Consider the following 12,113-nt stretch of genomic DNA (forward strand, 5'->3'; position numbering starts at 1 on the left):
TGTACTTTTTTAGCGTTTCGTACCCCAAAAGAAAAAAACGGAACCCTTATAGGATCACTTTGTTATATACTGACTATCCCGTTTGGTTATTGACGACCGGTTTGGCCTAGTGTATTTGTGTGATGAGCATGGATATTTGTTCCTGAGTCATGGGTGTTTTATATGTATTTAAGTATTTATAAATATTTATATATTATATATCGTTGTCTAAGTACCCTCAACACAAGCCTTATTGAGCTTACTGTGGGACTTATTAAATTTGTGTAATAATGTCCTATAATATTTATTAATTTTTAATTATTTCCCTCCACCGCACTACATTCATGACCTGCACTTACTTATAACAGGGTTTTTGACTATTAGTCAAATCATTATCTTTTTTTGAACTGTCAAAACGATTTGTTAATGTTAATATTGAATTTATATGAAACATTATACGTGACAAGTTAGTTACCTACTCTTTATACGATTTATAAAATAGAAATTGTGTCTAAAAATAACTTCAGTGTACGTTTCTCAATAAAAATTTTTGGTGCTTTATTTCATGTATGGTGTGAAATACTTATTTTTAAATAGTTACAATAGGGTACTTGACTGGTTAGTCAAATCAGTATCTTTTTTCGAACTGTAAAAACGACTAGCCACAATGGAATCTATACGGAAAATAGAACAATGACGTCACGGTCAACCTATCTACTTTACCTATAGTTCTTTCGGATTTATTACATAGAATTTGTCTGAAAATAACTGCGGTGTAATTTTTCTAATATTTTTGTGGTACTTTATTTCGTGTATGGTGTGAAATAATTTATTTTAAATACAGGAGACATCCCTATTTCAAAGATGGCTGCTGGACACCATAACCATAAAATTACAGTCTCTATTCTCGTCTCGCAGTCGTTTCTCGCAAATACATGCTTGAAATTCCTTTTACAATGTGATAATTAGGATTATTTCACAATGGTAGAATAAAATCTACTTCCTTAAATCTGTATTTTCTTCATAAAAACATTTGGTAAAATTACAAAAAAACATTTGGTAAATTACCCAATAAATTAGTGGTGAACCTGCTCTAAATATTGTCGACGGGGGCCCATTTCTCGAAACCCATGCGATTTGACAGTTTCTGGACTGATAATCGGTATTAATTAGCCTAATAAATACCGTTCGAGAAATGTACTGTAAGGGAAGATTTATGTAAGTATCTTTCAATACCTAATAAAATAGGAAGTAAGTAGGTTTTGATTTGGTTTCTGTTCGTCATGATAGTTGATCAACTGGCCTAAAGAATGCTTTAAGTCAACATTGAACAGATTTTTTAATGAAAGCCTCAAGTTGTTTAGCTAAAAAATATGTTTTTTTTTATATACTACGTGGGTCAAAAACAAGCATACGGCCCGCCTTGTAGCCTATGGAGCCCTGCAAATCCAGAGGTTCTCCCTCCACCCTCGTTGAGCTCTGGCAACCTTGTTCACCGGCAGGATCACAAAACTGTGAATGGAGTAGGGTCTAGTGTTATTTGGCTGCGGTTAACTGTCAGGTGGATGTACTTCCCCAGTTGGGCTATATTTATATTTGACTTACTACATTATTTTTTTTTAATCGAAATCAGTCCTAAAACTTACAATCACTTCACTTTGATAATAACTCAGTTTTCACACATATAAAAAACGAAAACACCTTACTTATCAAATGTATTTGCTACATTTACAGTATACCTAATCCCAGTAAAGCCATACAATATGGAAGAGCCCTAAGTAGGATCTATTAGCTTCTCAAATTGACATTGCGAGTGGAATACTTTATTTCAAAGCAATAACAAACACAATAGATCATTAAATACATAAAACATACCCATCTGTGATACTAAGGATCCATAACAAATGATACATACCGTACATATTGTATAAGTATTTAATTGACAGCTTAGGTACTCAATTGTGTTATTGACGTTACTTATCTTATTTGCATTTTTATGTTATATTTAATTTTCATTTCTTTTATTTTAATTGTATTTTAATAATCTCTGTATGTTAGTAGGAGTAGGTACTTACTTACATTTTAAATTATGAATGAATTCATAAGTCGCCATGCACTTTTGCGGCTAATGATAGGTAAAATTGTTATGACATGTTATCTATATATCAAATCCTTCTTGAATTAAAATATTTCTATTTATAGAAACAAAATAAGTATGATAAAAATATTGAAATTGACAAAAGTACGTAATATCTATGCAAAGTTCATTCCCATGTTATAAAAATGACAAGTCATAAAACAAATAAAAGCGCTCATCACGCTCGTCTCATTTCTCTCCAGCATCAAATTATCCGTCTCTAACACTAAATTCACACACAGCCCCAAACGTACCATCCATTAACCCAGCGCCATTTAAACCCCCTATAAATCCCTATAATAGAATCAACTTATTCATAACAACATTAATATGACCATAAAATTAAATATTAAAACACGCTGTGAATCAACGATCCGTCCAAATTGCTTTCCACAATCAAGCTCCCATCCTTATCTCGCATACTCGAACTCAAGCATAAGAAAAAGACGGGTATATTTTAGGAGGATCCGCTTTGATTACTCACTCGTAAGTAATGAGTGTAGTCACGCCCCGCAATCAGGCTCCGCCGCTGCGATTGGTCGCTTTCGAGTTTTGAAATGAGAACAGTTTTTTTTTTAATTTCCTTTCATTAGTGACAAAACGATAGCACGGCACGCGTTCAGCCGACGTTTGATCCCGAGCGGTTTCATTTATCTTGTTATGCTTATTGAATTGTTTCTAATTTGATACGCTGTTGACATTTGGTTGGAAACGCCTAATAAAAATAGTTAAGTTTACTCATTAATCTTTCTTCAGTATTCGAGTAATTAATTAGGATAAAAGGTATGTTATTAAGTTTCTCGGTGATTGAATGTTCAGATATCAAATCTAACTTATGGCTGTTCATTTATTTATAAACTCGGCAATCGGCATACAATGACAATTATTCGTTAAAAAGTTAACCTGAATGACTAGATATTTGGTAGCCTAGGTAGGTATATCTGTTTACTTTTACTTGACTAAACGCCACTTGCACCATCCCACTAACCCGGGGTTAACCGGTTAAACTAACCCAGTGTCAAATTGTACAGGTAACCATGGTAATGTATAGTCGTTAGATTTGTAGCTGGCCCCCAACGGCTTATCCTTTGTCTATTGTTAAGTAAAGCGGCCCGTGCCATTACCTGCAAAAAAGGGCCCTATGGGGCCTAAAGGGAATCCTATGGTAATTGAAATAAGATTCTAAATGAACAAATGGAAAAATAATTTGCGATTTCTTGTGTGGTCCCTATACGGTTACTGAGTGCCGACGAGTCGACCGCTACCGACCCAGTCTAAAATGTGTCCTCGATATGCGTAACAAAGACGCGTTATCGGAGAGCACACCTACACTGGTTTTTTGAGCGTTGGACTAGCCCGCGCTTAGGTGCCAATTAGAATTATACGACCGCTTTTTGCAGGTAGTGGTTTTAGTTAACAATAGACAAAAGATAGATAGATAGATAGATAGAATACTCTTTATTGGCACACCTCAGTAAAAATATACAAGAAAAATAAACCATTGATTAAATTTAGAGGCAGACAACAGGCGGTCTTATCGCTAAAAAGCGATCTCTTCCAGACAACCTTAAAAAATTAGCCGCTTCGGGCCAGCTTCAAATCGAACGACTATATCTCCAGTTAACCCCGGGTTAATGGGATGGTACAAGTGGCACTAAGGGAAATAAACTTCGAGTGTGTTTCATTTAATCAGATAAAAGACCCACAGATTACAGGACATAGGTGAAGGTCCAGTTATTATGGAACGAAACAATTGTAGGTAGGTGGGAAGGTAATGATTTAAGGTTTATGTTTCTTTGGGTCCTATATAAAAACCGTCCGGTCCTACACAGCCATGAAAAGCGCTGCCGCCCTACCTGACACTGTTTGAATAGTCTGTAATAGACTCAAAGGCCAATGATGATGATGATATAAAAACATGTCTGTTTTAAACGATTTTAATTTATACATAATTTCATTATTTTGGACGACTGGGAAAACCTAGAAAAATGTAAGGAAATTAGGTATAAAAAGTAAAGAAAAAAGTAAAGTGTAAGGAAGGTAGGTAGGTCGGTAGTAGGTGTAGGTAGGTAGGTAGGTAGGTGTAACTAGAGTTGGACCAAGCATCTTTACGTGGAATTTGCAATAACAAAGTTTAGCCAATTCATCATTAATAACAAATTTATATTTAAAAAAATATGACACATTCTGACACTCCCTCACTTTTTGGGGGCAAATTAAGCTTAGATTAGACGAACTCTACTTAGCGAATCTGACGTGAATGATGATAATAGTACATTTAAAAAATAGGCATTACAAATTTTTTCTGCATAATTTTCCTTATAAAAATAACAGAACCCTTTCAACCATGAATATTCTACAAATCAGCAATTCAAATTACTAAAACTTAACGACATAAACCTTTTAAAACAACAATAAACGCATTAAAACGAAATAAGACTCCGAATTCGAAATCCGAATCGAACCCCTAACGTATCGAATGAATGTCATGTCACATCACTATTCTAGTAACTATCAAAAAAGTATAAAACACCATCCATTTTTACTTCCAATTTCAACCTTATTGCTATCGTGTTATAGTCCAAACTCAAAAGCGCTTCATTTATAGAATTAACCGTTTTGCTTTTGATTTCACGGCTAGTTGAGTGCACTTAAAGTGCGTTGCTAATCCTAATAACACTACCATGTTTATTTTTCAGTTACCAAATTTACAAACGAATCTTATTACATTGTATTAAAGCACATTTTAGTATAATTATTTATTACGCGATGTGACATTAAATTGTGTATTTGTATTTCGAACACACGGGTAACTTTTTCAATTAGGATGTAAGACGTGAATTCTTAACGTTATTTAAACAAGGTTTAATTTTCATTAGCAATGAGTTTTAAAGGGGTATTAAGAAAGTTGGTGTTTTGGAGTCAATTCGCGCCCGTTTTTGGAAAATGGCCGACTTTTGACGTTTTTGACAGCCAGAAGGGCGTCAAACAATGATATCCGAGTCACTGCGCAAAGTATCACTTTGATTGTTTGCTATTATGTTAATATTTTTTACGCATTGATTTTTGTCTTCACTTCGCATTGACTTTTGTTGTATTGTAATTTTTTAAAATTCAATGTCAAAGAAGATATTTTGATGTCTCGTAATTTGTAATTGACATGTATAATTAGGGAAGATCTGTCAACAACGTTATTAGAAACGTTTCTAAATAACGTTACAATGTGATAATAATTTTACTGTTTTTCTATCCTTTATCCTTTGCGCAATAAGAATGAAAGTCAATTTAATGGAAGTCGGTCCGATAATCCAGTGTTTCGGGATTTCAGAATACCGATATCCATCTCTAATCTGTAATCTAGGTATTCTTTAGGTTTCTACTGTATCACTACACTTGAGACCGTATCCAAACAGAATAGCCCACCCATCCATCACAGCCTGTTTGAACACTGAATGCTCTGACAAACCGCTCGTTAGGCACTGCCGACTTTGTTAATTGTTATTTGGCACCAAATTAGACTGTGACTGCGGCGAGCTTGACGTGTGTATTGATTGCCTTTTGTCGCTGGTATTTTAATTCGAATTCTTGTTCTGACTAATAGGAAGAAGGGTGTAACTATCAATCTTGAAATAATAGGGTTGTTTCAATTTTTTTGAAACGCTTGTATTACTTTCTATATTAACTAAAACTTGCCCTAAAATTCAACTTTTATACTAAAAACGGCTTTAAATATGTTAAATTAACAAAATATATTTTGACAGATGCTTTCGCGCCCAAAACGCTCTTTGAAAATTGTGTGACGTCACAGTTTACGGTTTGACACATAACTACATACACACGTAGAAGATACGAACTGTCAACTGACATTTGTCATATGTTGTTTATCGCCTAACTGTCAACAGTGTCAATCCGAGAGTAATGACGTCATCAGAATCTTCAATGACGTTTCGAGTTTGGTCACGTGACGTGTGCCAAAAGATATTTTAAATTCAATATTTACAAAAATATAGTCATTACAGGTCCCCTAAAAGTAGTTTAACATGTTCTTATAATCTAAAAGAATTTATTGGGATACAATTCTGCCCTAAGATTTGTAGATGGAAACAACCAAACAACTTATAGTTTCGCCATTGCCGTCTGTCTGTGTCTGTCCGTATGTCACAACCATTTTACTCAAAAACTATATGATATATTTTATAACGATATATGGAACGAAGGTGTATTATGTAAGTCGCATCTTAGTAAGGTAAATAATTAAGCTGTAATAAATACTTTTTCAGTAAAATGATTTTGAATATATTCTTATTAAAATGAAGGAAGTGCCACGAACATTCGCTCTTTTGCTTGACTGGCTTTTTGTATTGTATGAAGGTACGGAACCCTCCATTATACGTTGCCCGACATGCACTTGGCCGGTTTTTCAAGTACGAATGTGCACAAAAAGAGGTATAGTAACAAAAAACAAAATTAAAAAAGTTATACATTGTTACTAAAAAAACGTAATTATTCAGCGTTATGGTCCGTTAAATTGTGACAATGCTCGTCGTTTAACTGGTCAATTAGTGGCTTGCTGTCTTGTGCTTGTGTCTCAAAAACCACACCGCGAGTTTCGTCAAAATTGCATAGAAATGTTAGCATGAAATTATGTCCAATATTCCACAACAGTAATCCGCCACAGTTATTGTTTTGTACTTACCTACTGCTTTACTTTCTCCCGTAAACAAAAATATATTAAGTATCAAAATATCCAGTGTCATCTTACACCCACATCAAGTTAATTTAAGTTACATCTCAATAACAATATACACTCATTTATTAAATTTTCCGCAATAACAACAACCACAAAACGAAAAGAACCAAAGAACAAGTCATTACTGGCAACCGAGCCTATCCGATCCCAACACCGTATTTTATAAGTAATTGGCTTAAAATGTGAGTACGAAACCAATCAAAATCACAAAAAACCTCACACCAAGCGGGCGAAGCAACCAACGGGTGGCTTAGAAACGGGCCCTCGTGCGCGGTAAATTCAAAATCCACCAATGATAACTTATTGCCTAGTCTCGGTCTCGGCAAGAATCTCGGCCCATTTTGGCCGAGAGCCGAGACCGAGATCTCGGCCCGATTTTTGGCCGAGAATGCCGAGACCGAGACCGAGACCGAGATCTCGGTCGGACCTTAGAGCGTAGTTATAGTGATGGTCTACTTTTAATTTGCGTATACATATATAAACATACCTGAGGGCTTGTGCACAAATGATGCGAAGTTCTATAGGGAGGAGGGGGGGTTACGAAAAAATCACGATAGATCACGTTGGGGGAGGAGGGTAAAAAGTAGCCAAAAAACTTCGCGTGATTTGTGCACAAACCCTAACACAATATAATAATTTTAAAATTTAAATTAAATTGCGAATTTTGTAGCAACTTTTGGAGCAAAGAAGTCAAATCTTATGGTAAATCTTTATTGCCTTGTAACATGTAAACTACGCTACGGAGCGTTAACGATTGGCATGTTGGCTACGCAGGCTGTTATTCGAAAAAATGCTGAAATTGAAGAACTCATAGCCAAACCGAATATATTTGGTGAGACCAAAGCACATCGTCTCCGTTGGCTTGGCCACCTCGAAAGAATAGGACAAATCCGTGCTGTAAAAAGAGCATATTTGGGTCGACCGACTGGACGCCGCCCTGTGGGTCAACTGGGCAGATAGAGTGGAGGTAGCTCTCCGTGAGCTTCGTCAGTGAAATCTAGCCTGGCGGGTATGCACTGAATATCGGATAAAATGGCTTGCTCATGTGTTAAAGGACGAAGTCCCATTTTGTGTCTTCGCGCCAACCAAAGTATCATTTACGCCCTTCTTTCCCCAGGCAGTTGCGTTGTTGGCGTTGGCACACATGTCAGGATGTCGGTGACAGGGCGTTTAAGTTTTATTATGGCGGCCAAATGAGTCAATTAAAGAACTGATTAAAAGTAAATAGCTGTAACGTATTTTTGTGCTGTGCTAGTGCACAGTCACGTCAAAAAATATCCATACGAACAAAGTCCCAAAAATATGTATGCACGAGTTACACCACCTTATTGCGCATATGTTAAGGTGTATACATATTTTTGGCACTTTGTCGCCCGTGTCTATTTTCAGACGAGACCGTACAATGTAAGTTGGGATTTGTGAGTTCCAATTTGCATATTTTAGAACACGTCCTTGTTAAATTCTTTCCCTTCTTATGGCCTAGGAAAATAGCTATGTAAAATAGATAGAATAAGACTAATGTCATTAGCTGTCATATTGTACTGACATGTATTACAGAGACACAAACATATACAGTGTGTCCCTAGCCATTGGACAAAGCCGAAATGTACATATGCGTTAGGGTATTTAGAACCAGTGTACAAAGTATCATAGCAGCCGGTGTAGCGGTTTCGATGAAATTAACAATTACCATTTTTCACTTTGGAGCAGCCGTATGTGCTAGAAGCTCCTAAGGTAATATCCTCAAAGAATAGTATGGAACCTTCTTCGACCATTTTGATTATCTTTTTTATTTATGACACTAATAAGCTTCTGACTTTTGAAAAACGTCATCATTATCAAATATTTCAAACAAATTGTCAAAAACACTGCCAAAGATTAAAACAGTGTGTTTCTTTTTGTTGTCGATTATTGCAAATAACTTTTGTTCGAAAAAAACATTATTTTATCTTGTGTTCTAATTAAAAATATATTAATGTCAGAGCATTCCTGAGAAGTAACCCTACGTGGGATTTCAGGGTTTGTCCAATGGCTAAGGTCATCCTTTACATTTAGATTAATTTATTTCATAATACAGATTATATTATAAATTGCAGGTAAAATAACATTTATCAATAATACAAGAAAAAAAACCAATACAATTATAACCTATAAAACTTAAAATCTAAATCTAAAAATAAATAAAAAGTGTGGAACACTTTGGCCAATCAAAGTCGGCACAGGGCAGGGATAGGTGCATAATATCGAATCGAAAAGTTACAGAAAACTTAAAACATTATTCTTACATAAAGGTTCAACCTATTCTGGTTGTTTATACTAACGGTATGAAATGTCCAATGTAAAGTAAACCATAAATGGCTCAACAATTAAAATCCGCGACTATACTAGTAACTTCCGATAATACATACCTATGAATAAAGCAATAAAATGTATAAATAAAATACCAAAACTGAGACAGCCTTTTAAGTGAAAAGATTTAGATGGCTCGGCAATTTATTATGGACGCGGTGAACTTTTGTCGTAAATCAAGGACAAGGAAAGTCGAACAGATAATTTAATTTGTCGGTTTTACCGGCTATTTGTGAAGATAATATTATTTAAACCTAATTATAGAGTAAAATTGAGTAAAAACGTTAATTACATAATTTAGAAACCGTTATGTTACTCTACACTACTCCAACTCAATAAGTAGGTAACTTAAGAACTTCCAAAATGATTCTGAACTAAAATATCTCACTTGGGTTATTCTACTTTTCGGGATAACATTAACAAATATTCAGTTTTAAGTAATACAAATTGCTGCTTATAATATTTAGAGAAAACAAATAGGTACTTTAGTTTTACCACGAGTTTGACACAGACATACAATACAATACAAATACTGTTTATTGCACACCTCAATACAGAAACAGTACAAATAATACAACAAATAAAGAAGAGGTAAACAACAGGCGGTCTTATCTCTAAAAAGCGATCTCTTCCAGACAACCTTTAGGTAACCGAATTAAAAAAAAATGTCATGTCAGTATGTGTTCCAGATGCAATAAAAAAAGTCTAGCACAGAATAAACACAAAACAAAACAATATATCATATACAAATATAAATAAAAAAGATATATAAATACATACAAATACAAATACAAATACAAATAATTTATTTATAACGCCAAGTTACATGTCATGTTCATGATGGTTTTCATATCATTAGGTAATTAATTAATTTTATTCAATTTAATTATTACACATTTAATTTAAGTATCTATGCTTTATACAAGTGACTAGATTATAGTAAATGAATAATATTTATATGTTAGGCAGATCAAAGAATTCGTCTATGGAATAGAATGTATTGCTAAGAAGCCACTTGCGCAATTTCAACTTAAAGGCCACCGCAGAAGCCGCATCTTTTTTTATTTCATCCGGTATTCTGTTGTACACTGCCGGGCCGACGACGTACACCGACCTTTCGGATTTGCGTAGCTTGTGTACGGGGGTGACGAGGAGGTGGGCGAGCTTGTTACTGCGCATCTCGCGGGATGGGTTTACGCCACGTTGACGGAACGTACTCAAATTGTTGTGCGTGAAGAGAGCTATCTGGTAGATGAACTCGCAAGGAAGGGGCATAATCTTGAACTCCTTAAATAGCTCTCTGCACGATGCATCGTCGGGCAACCCGGCAATGGCGCGCACAGCCCGCTTCTGCATTCGGAAAGCTCGCCCGGCGTCCGCGGCGCGTGCCCACAGTTCCACGCCGTAGGTGAGGAGACTGTGGACAGTCGCATAGTAACACGACAATACTACGTCGCGCGAAGCCGTGCTCGCTAGACGACGGAGCGCGAAGCAAGCGCGCCCCAACTTGGAGCAGAGCTCTTCTATGTGGTGGTCCCACTTTAGGCCACTATCGACATGAAAGCCTAGCAGCTTTGTCGTTTGGACCATTTGCAGCGCTGTTTGCTGGTCAGTAGTGACCCGGCAGGGTGGCTGGGATGTGCCATTAAGCTGGAATACGAGAAACATAGTTTTTTCCTTATTTAATGCCAGGCCATTTAATTGGAACCACCACTCCAGCCGCTGAACTACTGAATTTAATTTTATCTCCAGCTCCTGTGCCGTTTTCGCACTCACAACGGCGGCCACGTCGTCGGCATACATATATATTTCCGCTTCGTGAATGACACTAGGCAGATCATTGAGTAGCAGGCTGAAAAGGGTATTTGATAAACACGAGCCCTGTGGAACGCCCATCGTATTCATCATTTCGGTCGATTTAACCCTTCCGTTGTCGCCGACAACCTTTTGCGACCGATGTGACATAAAAGATTTATTTTATACATACATATATTAAAATACATATTATATATATAATAAATGCCAGCTATAAGTATGGAAAAGGAAAGTAAGACACCTATTCGCTAACGCCTAATGTCTGGATAACTTACTTTCTACACATCTCGCTTGCACTAATATGCTAGTACTACCGAGATGCATAGAAAATAAGTTACGAACACGTTAGCGAATATGCCAGTGTCAACTCGTGGTGCTATATACATTTGTGTAAATAAATAAATAAAATAAAATAAAATATAAATGAATTGTAGATCGGTCATTAGGTAGATGCACAGGTTATATAAATATAACCCTTTTTTACAGATAAGATCATAAACCTAAATTACCTTGAAATTCTTAACCTAACCTAACCTACCCTAATTACCACATTATGGAATAAACTGTTGCCCGTGGTATTTCCGGGCCGATAGAGTATAAGATCTTCAACCTTCAAGATATTAAAGGCAGGCAAATCCCAAGGCTCAGAAACCGGTTAAATTTCGAAACCGTTATCACGTACTTGGCGTAAAAAATAATAATTTCGGTTTCGCTCGAAAAACCGTTATTATTAAACCTGTTTTTTTGAGAACAGTTTTTGTCTTATCAACCGGTTTAGAACATTAAAAACCGGTTTCTTCCTGTGTCGGTGTCTATGTTTACATGGCACACCACTAGGCCGGCTAGTCGTTTCGTTTCTCGTCGAATGAACCGGTTTTTTAGGTTACAATAAAGTTCTTATAAAAGTTCGGAGGAAACCCGAAATAAACCGGTTCTGAGTCTTGGTAAATCTTATGGTATTGTAGTTATCATGGGCGGTAATTTTTGGCCGTCGAGCGTTTCGTCTGCTAAATAAAATAGCATATGTTATATATAAATACTTACAATAAATAGTAGAATGGCCCACATGTTATGACTCTACCC

Source organism: Cydia pomonella, chromosome 26, assembly GCF_033807575.1.
Source record: "Cydia pomonella isolate Wapato2018A chromosome 26, ilCydPomo1, whole genome shotgun sequence".
Taxonomy (NCBI): domain Eukaryota; kingdom Metazoa; phylum Arthropoda; class Insecta; order Lepidoptera; family Tortricidae; genus Cydia; species Cydia pomonella.